The 18,287-nt window shown below is 36.4% G+C and overlaps 1 protein-coding gene across 2 annotated transcripts in view; it reads right to left on the minus strand.

Annotated features, from left to right (window-relative positions):
- Positions 1-17,016: 17,016 nt before the first annotated feature.
- Positions 17,017-18,287, minus strand: part of SPATA17 (spermatogenesis associated 17) — a 195,441-nt gene continuing 194,170 nt past the window's right edge. For both annotated transcript variants that reach the window (XM_033430459.2, XM_033430458.2), the window contains one exon: positions 17,017-17,394. The gene's annotated coding sequence lies outside the window, so the exon portion shown is untranslated. The remainder of the gene's footprint in view (positions 17,395-18,287) is intronic.

Consider the following 18,287-nt stretch of genomic DNA (forward strand, 5'->3'; position numbering starts at 1 on the left):
CTCACTGCTGTGGCCTCTCCCGTTGCGGAGCACAGGCTCCGGACACACAGTCTCAGCGGCCATGGCTCACAGGCCCAGCCGCTCCGCAGCATGTGGGATCTTCCCGGACCGGGGCATGAACCCGCGTCCCCTGCATAGGCAGGCGGACTCTCAACCACTGTGCCACCAGGGAAGCCCATGTTCAAATTATTAAAGAGCTTTAATCCACTCCCCACCTCCATCTTCACTGAACTTTATCATATTGAAACCAAACTCCCAAGGATGGCAAGTGGGTTTCAACTCACATTTCAATTCAAATGGAATAGTGGCTGCCTGGAGAGCCATGTGAAGGAGGATTCTGTGCTCAGATCAGTAGAAATGAAGATTGTAATTAGCAACATCTGCCTTGGAGAGGGAGTGGTAGAAACAACTAGAGGATGAAGTTCTGGAGCCTAAGGATGTTTAACAGAGAAAAGAAATCTCAGGTGAGTCATGGTCTCTTTTCCAAATGCTTGAAGGGCAGCCATGTGAAAAAGAGACTCAATGCATTCTAAAGCACCAAATCGATAGCAATCAGTGAAATCACAAACTCCATATAACAAAGGAATCTTAAATAATTTTAAAAGCCCAAAATGGAACATACTCTCTTGAGAGGGAGAGTTATTCCCAAGACTTAGGAATGCTCAAGCAGGGGTATGGATAGCTTAGAAAGAATTCCAGCAGGTGTGAGAAGTTAGAATAAATAATTTTTAGGGAGTCCTTGCCAAAATGAAACGTATCAAAGGCATTGGTGCCGTATAGTGGAAACCAGTTGGTTGCCCTGAAAGGTTAGTTATATGCTCAGTTAATGTCCCAACAGCAATCAGGATCTTTGCCACAGAGTGAAGGAGATGGGGAGAAAATCACATAAGACAGAGATGAAAGTTGTGTAGTCAGAAGAAAAAAGCCTTCTTGATTATGCTGTGGACTTTCTGAAGCCTTTAATTCTCCCTCTAGCCCTTCTTCAAACTGGCATGTGGGACGTACTGTAGATGGATGGCAAAGCTCATCAGGAGAAGCACACACATATATCTTGTGGGTTGATTTTTTTATTTGCCAGCTCAAGAAGAGCAGGGAGATTTATTTGGAAGGATGGTAATGAAGGTGGGGAAGCTCTCGTTAGACTGCAGTTTCTGTTTCCAACATGTTATTCTCACTTTTTTCTCTTCTTAATGCTGAGTTGCTCTCTTTATTTCTGCTTAATTTTCTTTAAAGAGAGGATATTTGGGTATAATAAACCAGTGACTTGAGAAAGGATGGTATTAAAGATGTGGGACCATAGAATTTCTATGTGTAATTTTTGCTGAGATATTTCAAATGTTTTAATTACACTCCACTTTTTTTTTTTTTTTTTTTTTAATAAATTTATTTATTTATTTTTGGCTGTGTTGGGTCTTCGTTTCTGTGCGAGGGCTTTCTCCAGTTGCGGAGAGCGGGGCCCGCTCTTCATCGCAGTGCGCGGGCCTCTCACTGTCACGGCCTCTCCCATTGCGGAGCACAGGCTCCAGACGCGCAGGCTCGGTAGTTGTGGCTCACGGGCTTAGTTGCTCCGTGGCATGTGGGATCTTCCCAGACCAGGGCTCGAACCCGTGTCCCCTGCATTGGCAGGCGGATTCTCAACCACTGCGCCACCAGGGAAGCCCTACACTCCACTTTTTAAAATTATACATGCACACATTTATCTATACACAATTATACACCATTTGAAAATAAGTTGATTTCTTTATCCCCAAATGAGATTTCATGTTCCTTTTCTTGCTGTCTTGTTTTTGCTCTGCCTTATAAGAATGAAATCATTCACTAACGATGGAAAAAAAAAAAATCACTTTCTTCCTTCCTAGCAGTGGCACAAGGAAATGGGCTTACTTGGCTAGACCCTAAAAAATACAGCAAAAGAGCTCACCATCACCATCCTGATCTGAGCCAAGGAATGGAACTGGTCACTAAAAGGAAGAAGTAGATTGATAAACTCTTGGCTTCCAGAATGGTGTTTCCTGCCAAGGAGACAAAGTCATGGCCTTTGGAGGACTGTTAGCCACCAGCACCAGGACCATCATTCTAATGCAGCAACTAAGCCTGAGCTGAAGACTCACACTAGACCTGAGTCCAATCCCAACTTAGAAAATGCTGCTTTCTATTTGACATTCATTTATTTACTTATCCTGTCTTAATTTCCTCATCTGAAAATGGAGATAATAAATCCTAGCCTCACATGACTTTGGAGATATTAATTAGAATAATTATGAGCACACCACGCAAATAATGCTTAATTATAGAATATTACTGATTTTCAATGTAAATATTGAGTCAAAGGGCCATACTGATAAGTACATCCAAATGCATTTTGAATGCCGAAAATCAGTTGTAGCTGGTTGAAACTTTGTAGAACAAATTTTTGATTATATAGGTGATCGTTATTCACTTTCTGATTTACCCTTAAGTTTGACATCTCTCTGCCAAGGCTTGTCTTTTATTTTTCTTATTTCTGCAGTAGAATATTATCAAAACAGGATCAGGAATTTTGGAATGTCACTTGTGTTTGTAAAGTTTCAGTTATGAAAGCTATTAATTACCTATAGGTTTTCACTTTATGAGATCACCCTGAACATTTTGTTTATGTATGAAATTTAAACCTTACTATTGCGGCACAAGAAGTCACATGTCAAAAGACAGGTATGTACCAAATTTTCTTTTACAGACAGTTTGAAATCACGAATGCATATACCACTGAAAATAACTCTATATTATTTATTGTGGTTTGGTGTCCAGGTCAGTCCACAAAAAGCTATCCAACTCATATCCTACTTTCTCTAAAACAGGAATAACATTTTAGAAATAAAGGGCCACATTTCATAGTATTTCTGTGATAAAAAAAAGAGTGTGGAGACTCAGAGTGGGGCAATAAAAATAGATCTTCCAGCTGCCTTACTCCCATTTTCATTCTAAACAAGTGGTGGTGACTTCTGAGGCCTTTAGTAGGGTGATAGCAGGAGATTTAAGACAGGAAGCCAGTTAGTGGGAGAGAAGGAAGATAGGGGTGACAGGAAAATATGGGCGTGGAAAGCCGTAGCTGTATGTCTTTGTTTCAAGCTGTCACCCTTTTTTCTTTTTAGTTATCCTCAGAGAGTAGTACTCTGGCAATAATAATAATAAATAATAACAATAATAATAAACAATGATCATTTATTGAGAGCTTGCTGAATTAGAGGCATAGTCTTAAGTGATTTTTAACAAGCAGTCGGTCCTCTTAATAACCCGGAGAGGAAAGTATTATTATTCTAATTCTTATAGATGAGAAAACTGAGGCTTGGGGAGGTTAAGAAATGTTGCCAAGATCGTGCACAGAGTTAAGTGACAGAACCACCTGAAACTGCCATTAGTGACCCAAACTGCCAGCCAAAGGGAGAACCCAGCTCTGGTTGTGCTTTTGATGGTTTTCACAATTGAAATCTTGGCCAACACCTAAAAACAGAGAATTTCAGGGAAATATTTCCAGCTTCTCTTAAAAAGTAGATAGTTTGAAGTCACTGGGTCGGCATTCTCACAGGCAACGTCAAGTGGAGTCGAGGGGTAGCCACCATCCTCAGAGAGAACAGGTGCTCTCCAGGGTTTTGGTTTTGGTTTGCCCCCCATCCCCTTTCACCCTCACTGGGCTAATTGTACACAGAGCAAAATGTACATACAGGAAGGTGCACAGTTGACGAAAAATAAAGTTCATTGAAATTCTCACAAATGAAACATGAATGCATTCATAACCTAAATCAAGAAATAGAACATTACCAGCACCTACCTCTCCAGAAGGCTCCTGTGTTCCCTCAGTTACTACGACTTCATCCCAAATCACCAGCGATTCACTTTGTCTATTTTTTTACCTTAAATAAACGGACAGATTTATTTGTATGTATGTTGCATGTCTGGTGGGTTTTACTCAACATTATATTTATGAGATTCTTCTATGTTTTTGAGAGTAGCAGTAGTGTTAATTTTTATATTTTATTTTATGATTATACCTCAATTTATTTATCCTTTGCACTGTTCATAGCCCTTCGGGTTGTTTCCAATTTTTTTGGCTGTTACAAACAGTGCTTTCATTGGTATCTTCTATCTATCTTTTAGTGAGTATATATATAGACATCTCTCTCAGACATACGTAGGAGAGGAATTACCGGGTCACAGGATAGACATATGTTAAGCTTTTTCTTTCTTTTTTTTTTTTTTTGCGGTACACGGGCCTTTCACTGTTGTGGCCTCTCCCGTTGTGGGGCACAGGCTCCGGACACGCAGGCTAAGCGGCCATGGCTCACGGGCCCAGCCGCTCGGCGGCATGTAGGATCTTCCCGGACCGGGGCACGAACCCGTGTCCCCTGCATCGGCAGGCGGACTCTCAACCACTGCGCCACCAGGGAAGCCCAATATGTTAAGCTTTTGTAGCCACAGCCCAATAGTTTTCCAAAGATATTGTAACAATTTATATTCCTACCAACTTACTGGCTGAGAGTTACAGTAGAGTCATATTTTTATTTTTCTCTTTTTAGAGTCATATTTTTTGATTACCATTCTTTTAAAATTTCACTATTATAATGAGTATGTACTGGCATTTCTTTGTGTTTTTTTCAAGCAGTTTCATTGGGCCATAAATAATGTCCCATAAAATTCACTCAGTTAACATGTACAATTCAATGGTTTTGGTATATTTACAGAGCTGTTCAACCATCACCATAACGTAATTTTAGAATATTTAAAAAGAAAATTTATAAAGAAAGTTTCTCCCCAAAGAAACTCACACCCATTAGCAGTCAATCTCCATCCCCCTTCCCACCCCTAGGCAACCACTAATATTTCTGTCTCTATACATTTGCCTATTCTGAACCTTTCATATAAACGGAACCATACAACGTGTGGTCTTTCGTGAATAGCTTATTTCACTTAGTATAATGTTTTTGAGGTTCATCCAAATTGTCACGTGTATCAGTACATTATTCCTTTTTACTGCCAAACAATATTCCATTATATGGACATACCACAATTTGTTTCTCCACTCATCAGTAGATGGACATTTGACTTGTTTCTAAACTTCAAGGCTGTACTGTGAACATTTTGTATATATCTGTTGGTGAACGTATGTACACATTTCTTTTAGATATATGTAGGAGAGGAATTGCTGGGTCACAAAATACTCATGTGGTAAGTTTCTAGTGGCTGTATACAAACAGTTTAAGAAAGATATGGTATAAACATATATTTCTACCAATTTACCAGATGAGTTACAGTTGTGTGATATTTTGGTATTGTCATTCTTTTATTTTTATTTTTTTAATAAAATTATTTTTTTAAGAGAGCAGTTTTAGCAAAATTGCAAGAAAGGTACAGAGATTTCCCCTATGCTCCCTGACCTCACACATGCACAGCGCCTCACATTATCAACTTCCCCCACCTAAGTGGTACATTTGTTATAATTGATGAACCTACATTGACATATCATAATCAACCAAAGTCCACAGTTTACATTAGGGCTCACTCTTTGTTTTGTACATTGTATGGGTTTGAACAAATTTATAATGACATGTATTCATTATTATAATGTCACACAGAGTATTTTCACTGCCCTAAAAATTCTCTGTGCTCTGCCTTTTCATCCCTCCCTCTCAGCCCTGTGCTTGGCAATCACTGATTTTTTTACTGTCTCCATAATTTTGCATTTTCCAGAATGTCAAATAGTTGGAATCATATAGTACCTATCCTTTTGGCTTCTTTCATTGAGTAATATGTGTTTAAGGTTCTTCACTGTGTTTTCACAGCTTGATAGCTCATTTCTTTTTTTTAGCACTGAATAATTTTCCATTGTCTTGATGTACCACAGTTTCTCTCTCCAATCACCTACTGAAGGGCAACTTCCAAGTTTTGGCAATTATGAATAAAGCTGTTATAAATATAAATATCCGTGTGTAAGGTTTTGTCTAGACATAAGTTTTCAGTTCCTCTGAGTAAATACTAAGGAGCACAGTTGTCGTATTATATGGTGAGAGTATGTTTTGTAAGAAACTGCAAAACTGCCTTTCAAAGTGACTGTACCGCTTTGTATTCCAACCACCAATAAATGAGAATCCTTCTGGCTCAACAAACTCACCAGCATTTGGTGTTGTCAGAGTTTTGAATTTTGGGCATTCTAATATGTGTGTCGTGGTACCTCGTTGTTTTAATTTTTATTTCCCTGATGACATATGTGGTACATTTTTTATATGCTTATTTCATATGCTTCATATGTTTATTTGCCACCTGGTGAGGTGTTTGTGAAGGTCTTTGACCCATTTTTATAATTAGTTTGTTTGTTGTCTTACTGTTGAGTTTAAAAGAGTTCTTTTTAACAGTTCTTTATCAGAAGTGTCTTTTGCAAATATTTTCTCCCAGTCTGTGGCTTGTCTTCTCATTCTCTTGACATTGTCTTTCACAGGGCAGAAGTTTTAAATTTTAATGAAGTCCATTTATCAATTCGTTTTTTCATGAATTGTGTCCTTGATATTGTATTTACAAAGTCATCAACATACAGAAGGTCATCTAGGTTTTCTCCTATGTTATCTTCTAGGAGTTTTATAGTTTTACATTTAGGTCTGTGATCTGTTTTAAGTTAATTTTTATGAAGGGTGTAGGTTTGTGTCTAGATTCTTTTTTTTTTGCATGTGGATGTCTAGTTGTTCCAACACCATTCGTTGAAAACACTATCTTTGTTCCACTGTGCTGCCTTTGTTCCTTTGTCAAAGATCAATTGATTATATTTATCTTGGTCTATTTCTGAGCTCTCTATTCTGTTACATTAATCTATTAATCTATTTTTTCACCAATACTGCACTGACTTGATTATTATAGCTTTATAGTAAGTCTTGAAGTTGGGTAATATCAGTTCTTCAACTTTGTTTTTCTCCTTCAATATTGAGTTGGCTATTCTGAGTCTTCTGACTCTGCATATAAACTTTAGAATATGTTGATATCCACCAAATAACTTCCTGGGACTTTTTGGTATTGAATTGAATCATAGCTCAAGTTGGGAAGAATTGACATTTGGACAATATTTTCTTCATACATATGAACACAGAATATTGCTCCGCTTACTTTGATCTTTGATTTTATTCATCAGTTTTGTAATTTTCCTCACATAGATCATGTATACATTTTGTTAAATTTATACCTAAGTATTTCATTTTGTGGGGTGCTAAATGGAATTGTGTTTTTAATTTCAAATTCCAGTTGGTCATCAGTGGTTTATAGGAAAGTGATTGACCTTTGAATATTAAGCTTGTATACTACAACCTTGCTGTAATTGCTTATTAGTTCCAGGATGTTTTGTGTTGCTGTTTGCATTTTCAACATAGATAACCATGTCATTTATGAATAAATACAGCTCTATATCTTCCTTCCAGTCTGTCTACTTTTTATTTCTTTTTTTTTTTCTTATTGCATTAACTAGGACTTCCAGTACTATGTTGAAAAGGAGTGAGCGGGGACATCCTTGTCTTGCTCTTGATTTTAATGGGAAATCTTCTAGCTTCTGATCATTAAGTATGTTAGATGAAAGTTTTTTGTAGATATTCTTGATCAAGTTGAAGAATTTCTCCTCTAATTCTAGTCTACTGAGAGCTTTATCATAAATGGGTGTTGTGTTTTGTCAAATACTTTTTCTGAATCTAATGATATGATCATGTGATTTTCTTTTTTTTGGGTCTGTTGATGTTATTATGCATTACATTAATTTGTTTTCAAATGTTGAACCACCCTGGTATAACTGGGATAAATCCTACTTGGTGTGATGTATAATTCTTTCTATACATTTTTGGATTTGATTAGTTAATATTTTGTTGAGGATTTTGCATCTATGTTCATGAGAGATATTGGTTTGTAATTTTCTTTTCTTGAAATTTCTTTATTTGATTTTGCTGTTAGTGTAATGCTGGACTCAGAATAAGTTAGGAAGTATACCCTCTGCTTCTATCCCCTGGAAGAGGTTGTAGAGAATTGGTATAATTTCTCTCTTAAATATTTGATAGAATTCACCAGTGAACCCAAGTGGATCTTGTGTTTTCTCTTTTGGAAGTTTATTTATTATTGATTCTATTTCTTTAAGGGATAGAGTTCTATTCAGATTATCTGTTTCTTCTTGTGTTAGTTTTGGCAAATTGTGTCATTTGAGGAATTGGTCTATTTCATCTAGGTTATCAAATGTGCAGGCACAGAGTTATTTATAATATTTTGTGATTCTTTTCAAATTGTAGAAATTATAGTATGTACTGCTGCCTTATTGCATTTTTAATTTGCATTTTTAATTGAAGTATAATTGACTTATAATATTACATTAGTTTCAGGTGTACAACACAGTGATTTGATATTTTAATACATTATGAAATGATCACTACTGTAAGTCTAGTTACCATCTGTCACCCTACAAAGTTATTACAGTATTATTGACTATATTCCCTATGCTGTATATATTCCCCCATGACATTTATTTTATAACTGGAAGTTTGTACCTCTTAATCCCCTTCATCTGTTTCACTATCCCACACTCTCTTCTCCTCTGACAATCACTAGTTTGTTCTATGAGTCTCTTTCTGTTTTGTTTCCTTTATTCATTTTGTTTTTTAGATTTCACATATAAGTGTTGTCTTTTTGATGATAGCAATTCTGACAGGTATGAGGTGATATCTCATTGTGGTTTTGATTTGCATTTCTCTGATGATTTGCATTTCTCTGATGATTCCGTGATTAATCATCTGAAAGATGATTAGTGATGTTGAACATCTTTTCATGTACCTGTTGGCCATTTGTATATCTTCTTGGGAAAAAATGTCTATTCTTTGCCCATTTTTTAATCAGATTGTTTTTTGCTGTTGAGTTGTGTGAGTTCTTCATATATCTTGGATATAAACTCCTTATCTGATAGATGATTTGCAAATATTTTTTCCCATTATCTTTTCATTTTGTTGATGGTTTTCTTTGCTGTGCAGAAACTTTTTTGCTGTAGTTCACCTGTTTATTTTTGCTTTTGTTGCCTTTGCTTTCGGAGGCAGATCCAAAACTCATCATCATACTGATGAAAAGAAGCTTACTACCTATGTTTTCTTCTAGAAGTTTTATGGCTTCTGGTCTTACATTCAAGTCATTAGTCCATTTGAGTTAATTTTTGTGTACGATGTAAGATAGTAGTCTAGTTTCATTCTTTTGCATACGGTTGTCCAAGGGTCTCAACATTATTTATTGAAGAGATTATCCTTTCTTCATTGTATATTCTTGCCTTTTTTTTCATAAATTAATTGTTGAGCTTGGTTTGCAATTTTGGGGAGGATTTTGCATCTATGTTCATCCATGATATTGACCTCTAATTTTCTTTCTTTGTCTGGTTTTGGTATCAGGATAATACTGGCTTCATAAACTGAATTTGAAAGCATTACTTCTTCAATTATTTGGAAGAGTTTGAGAAGGATAGGTATTAAATCTTCTTTGAGTGGTTGTTAGAATTCATCGGTGAATCTGTATGGTCTTGGGCTTTTGTTTAAGGGGATATTTTTTGTTACTGATTCACTCTCCTAACTAGTGTTCAGTCTATTCAGATTGTGTATTTTTCTTCATGGTTCAGTCTTGGAAGATTGTACATTTCTAGGAATTTATTCATTTCTTCTAGGTTTTCCAATTTGTTGTCATTTTCATAGTAGTCTCTTATGATCTTTAGTATTTCTGTAGTATCAGCTATAACTTCTCTTTAATTTCTGATTTTATTTTTTGAGCTCTCTTTTTTCTTACATATATATATATATAATCTGTTTATTTTAAGTTGATAGCAAGTTAAGTTTGAAAACATTCTAAAACTCTACATTTTTCCTCACCCCCAACATTTTGTCTTCGGTGTGACATTTTGTACCGTTTTTGTGTCTGTATCTCTTTAGTAATTGTTATAGTTATTTTTACTACTTTTGTCTCTTAACCTTCATATTAGCTTTATAATTGATTAGTCCACTATCTTTACTATATATTTACCTTTACCAGTGAGATTTTTACTTTCTTATGTTTTCTTGCTACTAATTAGTGCCCCTGTTTTCAGCTTAATGAAGTCCTTTTAACACTTCTTGTAAGGCTGGTTTAGTGGTGGTGAACTCCTTTAATTTTTACTTGTCTGGAAAACTTTTAATCTCTCCTTCAATTCTGAATCATAGCCTTGGAAGTTTCTTGCTTTCAGCACTTTGAATATATCATGTCACTTTCTTCCGTCCTGCAAAGCTTCTGCAGAAAAATCTGTTGATGATCTTATGGGGGTTCCCTTGTACATAACAAGTTGTTCTTCTCTTGCTGCTTTTAAAATTCTCTATTTTTAACTTCTGATATTTTGTTTATAATGTGTCTTGCTGTGGATCTCTTTGGGTTCATCTTATTTGAACTCCCTGGGCCTCCTAGATATGGATGTCTTTTCCTTGCAGGAAGCCTAGGGAAATTTTCAGTTCTTATCTCTTCAAATAAGTTTTCTGCCTCATTTTCTCTCTCTTCTCCTTCTAGGACCCCTATAATGTGAAAGTTGTTCCACTTGATGTTGTCCCATAGGTCTCTTATCTTCACTTTTTAAAATTCTTTTTTCTTTTTGCTGCTTTATGTTAGTTCCATTGCCCTGCCTTCTAGGTCACTGATTCTTTATCTGTTTTATCTAGTCTGTTGTTGAATTTGTCTAGTATTTTTCAATTCAGTTATTCTGTTCTTTAGTCCTGTGACTTCCGTTTGGTATTTTCTTCTTTTCTACCCTTTGTTGAAGTTCTCTCTGTGTTCATTCACTCTTTCCCTGAGATTGGTTAGCATCTTTATGACCATTACTTTGAACTCTCTATCAAGTAGATAACTCATCTCCATTTCATTAAGGTTTTTTCCCCCCCTTCTTAGGTTTAATATTGTTCATTTGTTTTTCATTGCATATATTCATTGTTTATGAAACATGTAATGGCTCAAGATGCTCTTTCAAAAAATTTACTTTGGCTTCTGGACAACGGTTAATGGAAGTGCCAATCACCTTAACCTATTGTGTGATTAAGTTGAAGACAGGTTTCCATCTTTGTGATAATGTTATGGACTAAATGTGCCTCCCACCCCCTTCAATTCATATGCTGAACCCCTATTCCCCCTCCCAAATGTGACTGTATTTAGAGAAAGAACCTTTAAGGAGGTAATTAAGTTTAAATGAGGTCTTAAAGATGGGGCCCTAAACCAATAGGACTGGTGTTCTTATAAAAAGAGGAAGAGATCAGGAAGTACATGCACAGAGGAAAGGCCACGTAAGGATACAGCAAGAAAGCAGTCATCTGCAAGCCAGGAAAGGATGCCTTACCAGAAACCAACCATGCTGGCACTTTGATCTTGAACTTCCTGCCTCCAGTACTGTGAGAAGTTAAATTTCTGTTCTTGAAGCCACCCAATCTGTGGAATTCTCTTATGGCTACCTGAGCAAACTAATACAGATAAATGTATTTTTTGCCTACTCTTGCACTAGGATAGCACTTCCAAGTTCCATCTGAAAATATGTTTACCAAGAGTCCTCATCCTTGGAAGACCTTGGATGTTGTTTTCTCACATAATATGGAGACTATCAAAAGCTCTGCTTAGTGTCTCAGCTTTTAGACTGCTTTTCACAAATCACAAATGGCTCAAGAAAAAAAGGTCTTGAATGTTGGGTTCATTTCTTTTCACTCTTAATTCTCTTGGATCTTGATCATTCTCAAGCCCTGGCTTCCTACATAGCCCTGAACTCCAATTTATATCTTTCTAGCCCCAGGAGACTGTACAAGGTCAACTTCACCTCTCAGTATTTTAGCTGCCATTTTATGCTTGGATTCTTGGTTTCTTGGTCCTGTGGTGTTTAAAAAATCAGAACTGCTCAAATAGGAGAAAGACAAATATTATATGACATCACTTATATGTGGGATCTAAGAAGATACAACAAACTAGTGAATATAACCAAAAAAGAGACAGATTCACAGATCTAGAAAACAAACTAATGGTTACCAACGGGGAGAGGGAAGAGGGGAGGGGCAATATAGGGGCAGAGGATTAAGAGGTACAAACTACTATATATGAAATAAATACGCTACAAGGATATATTGTACAGCACAGGGAATACAGTCAATATTTTATAATAACTATAAATGGAGTATAATCTTTAAAAGTTGTGAATTGCTAGGCTGTACACCTGTAACATGTAATATTGTATATCAACCATACTTCAATAAAAAAAATAACTCCCTTCTTTAAGTTCAATTCAAATCAAACTATTTTAATCTTCTTTTGCTATTTGTCCAGTTAAGATTTTTAAAAATTTCCTTTGCATATGTCTTGATCATTTTTGTTTCTATGCTTTTGCTTATGTAATTTTCTTTGCCTGATAACCCTCTTGTTCATATTCTCAATTCAGTCAATTCAAGATCCTTATTACTATTAGGTCTTAACATTTGCCCCCTCCAAGAAAGTTTTCTTAACTATTCCCATCTCACTTTAATCCTATTTGCTTACCTTTTAGGCATGCAACAAACTTTAAAAAAAATTCTTATACTAAATAACTGTTTTGCTTTTAATTACTCTTCAGATTATTCATGTCAACTGGACTTAACTTTTTAAGGGAAGTAATTTCATCTTCCATTTACTAAAGTATTTCTCTGGCCACATTACTTTTAATACAGTAATGCTCAAAGATGAAAGATTCTGTATTGAATCCTTGTTGAGCAAGGAATGAGTAAACTTTCCAGTTTCCAAAAATCACAAAATGATCTTGTTGTACATATTCCTTTCTCCTAGTCAGTGATGTTATTAATTTACAATATTAAGTATGAATGAAGGACTACTTTTTAAAAACTATTTTTTATGTTTCATTCAATTGGATTATTTTCACATGAAAAGAGCTATGAAAACTAATTTCTATTAGGTTGTTTGGAATTAAGTATGAATGCCTTGAAAATACACTAAATAGTACAGACTAATTTCCAGCTGGAAAACACGTTGACTATGGAGCACTTCAAGCCTACTAAATAATCATTATTACATATCCTCACAGGAGCTTGGGCTTTACTTGCAATTCGTATGGTCTTACAATTCCCCCTACAAGGCAGCAAAGTAACTGTTCAGCTTAGCGGTAAACACAGTGTATGCTTCCTCTCTGTATGAATCAGTGATTTATCCCTACCAGTATGTGCAATTTTGTCATTTCCTAAAATCAGGATTCTTTAATGTACTGACGTCACTTTGTGGCAAGGATTGTTTAATGCCACAGTGTGCAAATGAACTGCATCCCACATCACGAATAAGAAGCTGAGAACTATACATTGAACTCAGTGTACCGATAAGTGTCTGTTATCTGTTCGCACCGGCCGGCCGCAAGGTCATTTCCTCATTAAGGAGTTGAAGTATTTACAAGTGGAAGAGTGCTTAGCACTATCCTACCGTGCTCTGTGAGGGAGCCTGCTGGGGACACTGAACCCCAAAAGGAGCAAGCAAAGTACAAACCACAGATCAAGTTGGGAATTCACTCCATTCTCACAGGAAAAAGTTTGAGATTATAAAATGGGAGAACAAGTGTTTCGGCATTGTGGGCTCTTTTCGCATCAAAAATCAGTCACGTTCTCAGTCCAAATTAATGTCATTGCTCTCATTTAGAGTCTTTCATTCAGAGCGTTAAGTGAGGGAAGAGTTCATTTACTACAGAAGAGCTAGTAAGCTCATTGTTGAAGATGTAACACAAAGATGTGATGAGTTGTAGTTTTAGATGAACTTAAAGACAGGAGCTAACAGAGTTTAACTCATGGAATACAGACCAACCTAAACAACATTCTCCTGTGCTGTGCATTCATTAACTCACTCACTCATTTTGCAATACAATTGTATTCTGATTCTTTATGTAGTGGTTTATTACAAACTGGAACTTGGACCGAGTGACTTCTATTGATCCAGCAGTGTTACTGCTTTTCAGGCATCACTATGATCTTACACAAGTTCTACAAAAAATTTAGTGATTTATTTTTTATTGTGCTTTCACTTTGTTCCTAAAAGGTTTTGAGCTGCTTTACACCGGAAAAGAAAATAAAATGGAAGAGAAAATTGGGGCAAAATTAAAAGAAGAGTTGGAGGAAAAAAAAAAAATGAGACTGAAGACAAGATTAGCACATAAAATGGACACCATATAGCTGTGAGAGGCTGGCCATGAATGTGAGGGACCAGAGTAAAAAGGGGATACAATTGGTAACAAAATGCACAATTTCCCTAAGAATTCAATATTGACTTCACAGCCACAAAAATGTATTACCACAAATAAGGATAATTACTAAAAAATTTACGGATAAAAAAGATTACTTCCCAGAAGAAACACTTTACCCAAGTAGCGATCATAACTTGATCTCAGGATCAGCCAACTTAGTGTATATCTAAACTTATATCCAAAATCATCTATAGCATAACTACAAAATAATGGGACTAGTTAGAAAATAACACTCCATAATGTGTGCATTCAAATGAGTGATGGTGTCTTTATAGGCACTTTCTTAGGAAGCTATCTATTATTTTATAGCCTCTATTTCTTGAAACATTTTTGGATGTTTCTTAACAACATTTATCCAACAGGTATTTTATTCGGTGCTTGGTGTTCTGCCTGATGTTGGATAGAGGGCATTTATCAAGAGAGACAGTATTTGCCCTCAAAGAAATTAGAGACCAGCAGGAAAGAAAGGCATTACCTGATTAACTACACGAAAGTTGATGAGTATTTTGATTTCAGAAGTACTGGAGGGTCCAGTTCTGAATACTCTTGAGGTATATGCCTTTAAACATCCACAGTGCTCTTGATGTTTTAATGGTCAATATTCATACAGAATTAGCTCATATTGGGAATGTAGGAAAGAAATTGTATATAAGTTGATGTAGTTAAGTAGTTTTCAAGAAGCAACAGACTGCTTTCCCCATTATATTCTCTACTAAGAGTCCATATTTCATTCTTCTTTCTCCTCAATGCAAAGGCATTTTTGGCTCATCTGGATACCCTCTATAAGTTATCAGGAACTTATGTGTGTGCCGGGGTGGGGGGAGGAGCAGGGAGTGTGGTGGTGAAAAACAAATACATTACACGATTGGCTACAGAGCACCTGAGTCATGCACAAGTTTGGGTAACAGTGAGAAAGATAAAACTGGCATTCTGAATCATGAAATACTTTGCAGTTCTCAAGAATATATCAAGAGCAGGAATTATTTTTCTTGGGTGTAGTGATATAACATGAGAGAGAGAGAAAGGGAGGAGAGAGAGGAAGGTAGGTCACTACATGTGAACCTTGCAGACTGGGGCAGGCCAATTTACAATTTTCTGTCACTCACAGTTTTGTTTCTGAATTTCCAGGACAGGTAACTTTGGAGCACTGAGACTATGCAATAGCTCATAATCTAATGCTGAAAGTTATTTTAAACGAATGAATTCCCAAAATATTGTGAGTCCTAGCAGCAGCATTAGAATAAGATTCCAGTCTCCTAAGATTATTATTAGAAAAGAACAGGAATTATTGATTCCCTTACTATAAAGCAATACATCTTATAAAAGAAGAAAAAAATAATCGGGGAAGAGCGAAACTAGGTTTAGTAGAGTTAGAACCCATTATAACAAGAGGCCAAGCTATATACTCCCCACTCAGCAAAAACATCGTCTTGGGTTTTGTTTTTGTTTTTCATCAGTTGTTTCCAGAGTAAATGAAGTTTGAGAGTTGAATTGTCCATTTTGTCATCTGGTATAGACGCAACGCATAACGTTTCAAAGGACCTGATCTGCTCTAAATCTAGCTACTTCCACTCACCTCCTTACACTTTACAAGATAAAGTAATTCACAACTTTCTTTTGTTATTTTGTATAACATCCAATATTATTTTTCCATTCTATTTCTATTCTCCTATCGCCAAATGGCAGCAAATTCCTCCTTGCAATAAATGTTGTCTTATTTTTTAAAAAAAGTCTTTATTACTTATTTGAATTTTCTACAAACCTATACTTACTATAATTCCCAACATATTCACCAAATTGAATGAATGTTATTGAATGAATGCTCTAAATGAATGTTAACTGTTTTTTAAAAAATAGAGTTAAAGATGTTTTTAAAAATGAATCTTTTCATATAAAGCTTCACAAATCATAACCTCTCACATAATACCTCATTATACCAAAGCGTTTAAAAAAATCGAGCTTAGACTATCATAATGAGAAGGGCAAGGTTACAGACTGAATCACCGACTTGTCATGTAGCTTTGAAGTGGGCAATGTTCAGACTCTTTCTAATTCCAGTAATTGTCTTACAAGTTCATACTAAGGTCAGAATTAACAAATACTCACGCAGCATCTTCAAAACACCTAATAGATTGTGAATTGTTATTAAAGATTCAAAGGGCTAGGAGGCATACTCTAAAATTTCATAATCTAATCAGACACTTATTTTTCAATCATAAACCACTTACTAAGTGAATACAATGAGCTGGATAGACCCTGCAAGCAGATGACCTCTTTGCAGCAGAGACCTGCAAATGTCTTCTCCGTCTGAGGGTGTCTATGTTTCTGCTGCCACACTCACCGGAGTCTGTGTCTCTGTGTCTCAAGTTCAACATCCTGAGGGGGTTCGAACTGGTCTGACGAGTCACTGTTTCCCTCAGAGCAGAGCTTTCATACCATACCACTTTACCCCATTCATTCTTCAAACCATTCATCACTCATTCTTCATGCTAGCTGCCCTTCACTTGGGCTCCCAACACTGGTGTGACTAGGATGACGGGGTCAGAATATGGCCACTTCAGTGGAACCATCTATGGCACTTTTGGTCACCAGCGGCCGTGGCTGTGACAGACATTCTCAGAGGTAAAAGACCCACTCTTCATACACACACACACTTTATATATATATATATATATATATATATATATATATATATATTTTCATACTGTAATTAATTCATGAGTAGTCAGCTGTAAAATATTATTTTATTGAATCCTAATAAGTACGGTTTAAGTGTATTTTCTGTAGGATCCTCATTTGTATTTTCCTTTTAGAACTGTAGAGTTTTTAATGAATCAGGGATGGTTCCAGTTTCTTCTTTGGACAGAAGGCGGGAGGGGGAGGAGAGAGAGATACAGAGAGAAGGGAGGAGGGAGACAGAATGAGAGAGAGAGAGAGAGAGAGAGAGAGAGAGAGAGAGAGAGAGAGAATAGGAAATACTTCAAATGTTGAGAGACTTGTGGCAAGGTTGTTCAGCAGCCATCAAAGTAGAATCCAGGATTCCAGGCAGTGGGGTCTTCTATTCAACACACTTCACACCATTACCTCATTTTTACATTTTGTCTCATTTTCTAAAATCAAAACAGTAAAATGAAAGGAGAAAAAGAACCCAATAACATGAGTTCTCAAATTCTCTAAATATTCCTCACTTAGAGTTAAGCTCAGTTAAGAGTCTAGGATGCTACACCCCTGATTTGACTCATTTCTATCTCTGCTGGAATTACCCTTTTCTCTGAACTCTGTCTACACTGCTGCAGGTCCTGGTCAACAACATTGCTGGTGTGTGCTACCAGACACACAGAGTGTTCAGCCAGCCTGCCTCAGTCATAAGGGAACACAGCAGAATGTCTTCCTAGAGGCAAGTGGGTTGTTATATCATCTTTAGTCACAGGATAAAGACACTAAAGATAGGGCTTCCCTGGTGGCACAGTGGTTGAGAGTCCGCCTGCCGATGCAGGGGACACGGGTTCGTGCCCTGGTCCGGGAAGATCCCACATGCCATGGAGCGCCATAAATTCACATAGTGCCAAACTGAATAACAAGGTGTAGTAATTTTTCTTGTTGAATTAAAAATGTAACCCTAACAGGCACATATGTAGCTTCTATGCCTGATTATTATTCTCCCCCCATGTATCTTCCTTTTCCTTACACAACGGCTGAGACCATATTTCCTCTGGAAAAAGACAATGGAATTTTACCCCTTTCCCAATTCAGGTACTAACCAAACTTAATTTTCATTTTTATTTTTTTTCTTGGCTACTTGAGTCATGCCTATGCCAAATTCCTATGAAAAGGGGAAGCAAGTACATTATTTTTCATGCATAACAAATAATTCCATTAAAGCTAATCATATATGGCCTCAAAACTGAACCACTTTTTAGCAGAATGAGAGCCTGGGCCAAAGCCCATCTCAAAGAAGAATGTGAAAAAACTGAGAAGCACATAATGCAAGAAAACTCACACT

Source organism: Orcinus orca, chromosome 1, assembly GCF_937001465.1.
Source record: "Orcinus orca chromosome 1, mOrcOrc1.1, whole genome shotgun sequence".
Classification (NCBI taxonomy): domain Eukaryota; kingdom Metazoa; phylum Chordata; class Mammalia; order Artiodactyla; family Delphinidae; genus Orcinus; species Orcinus orca.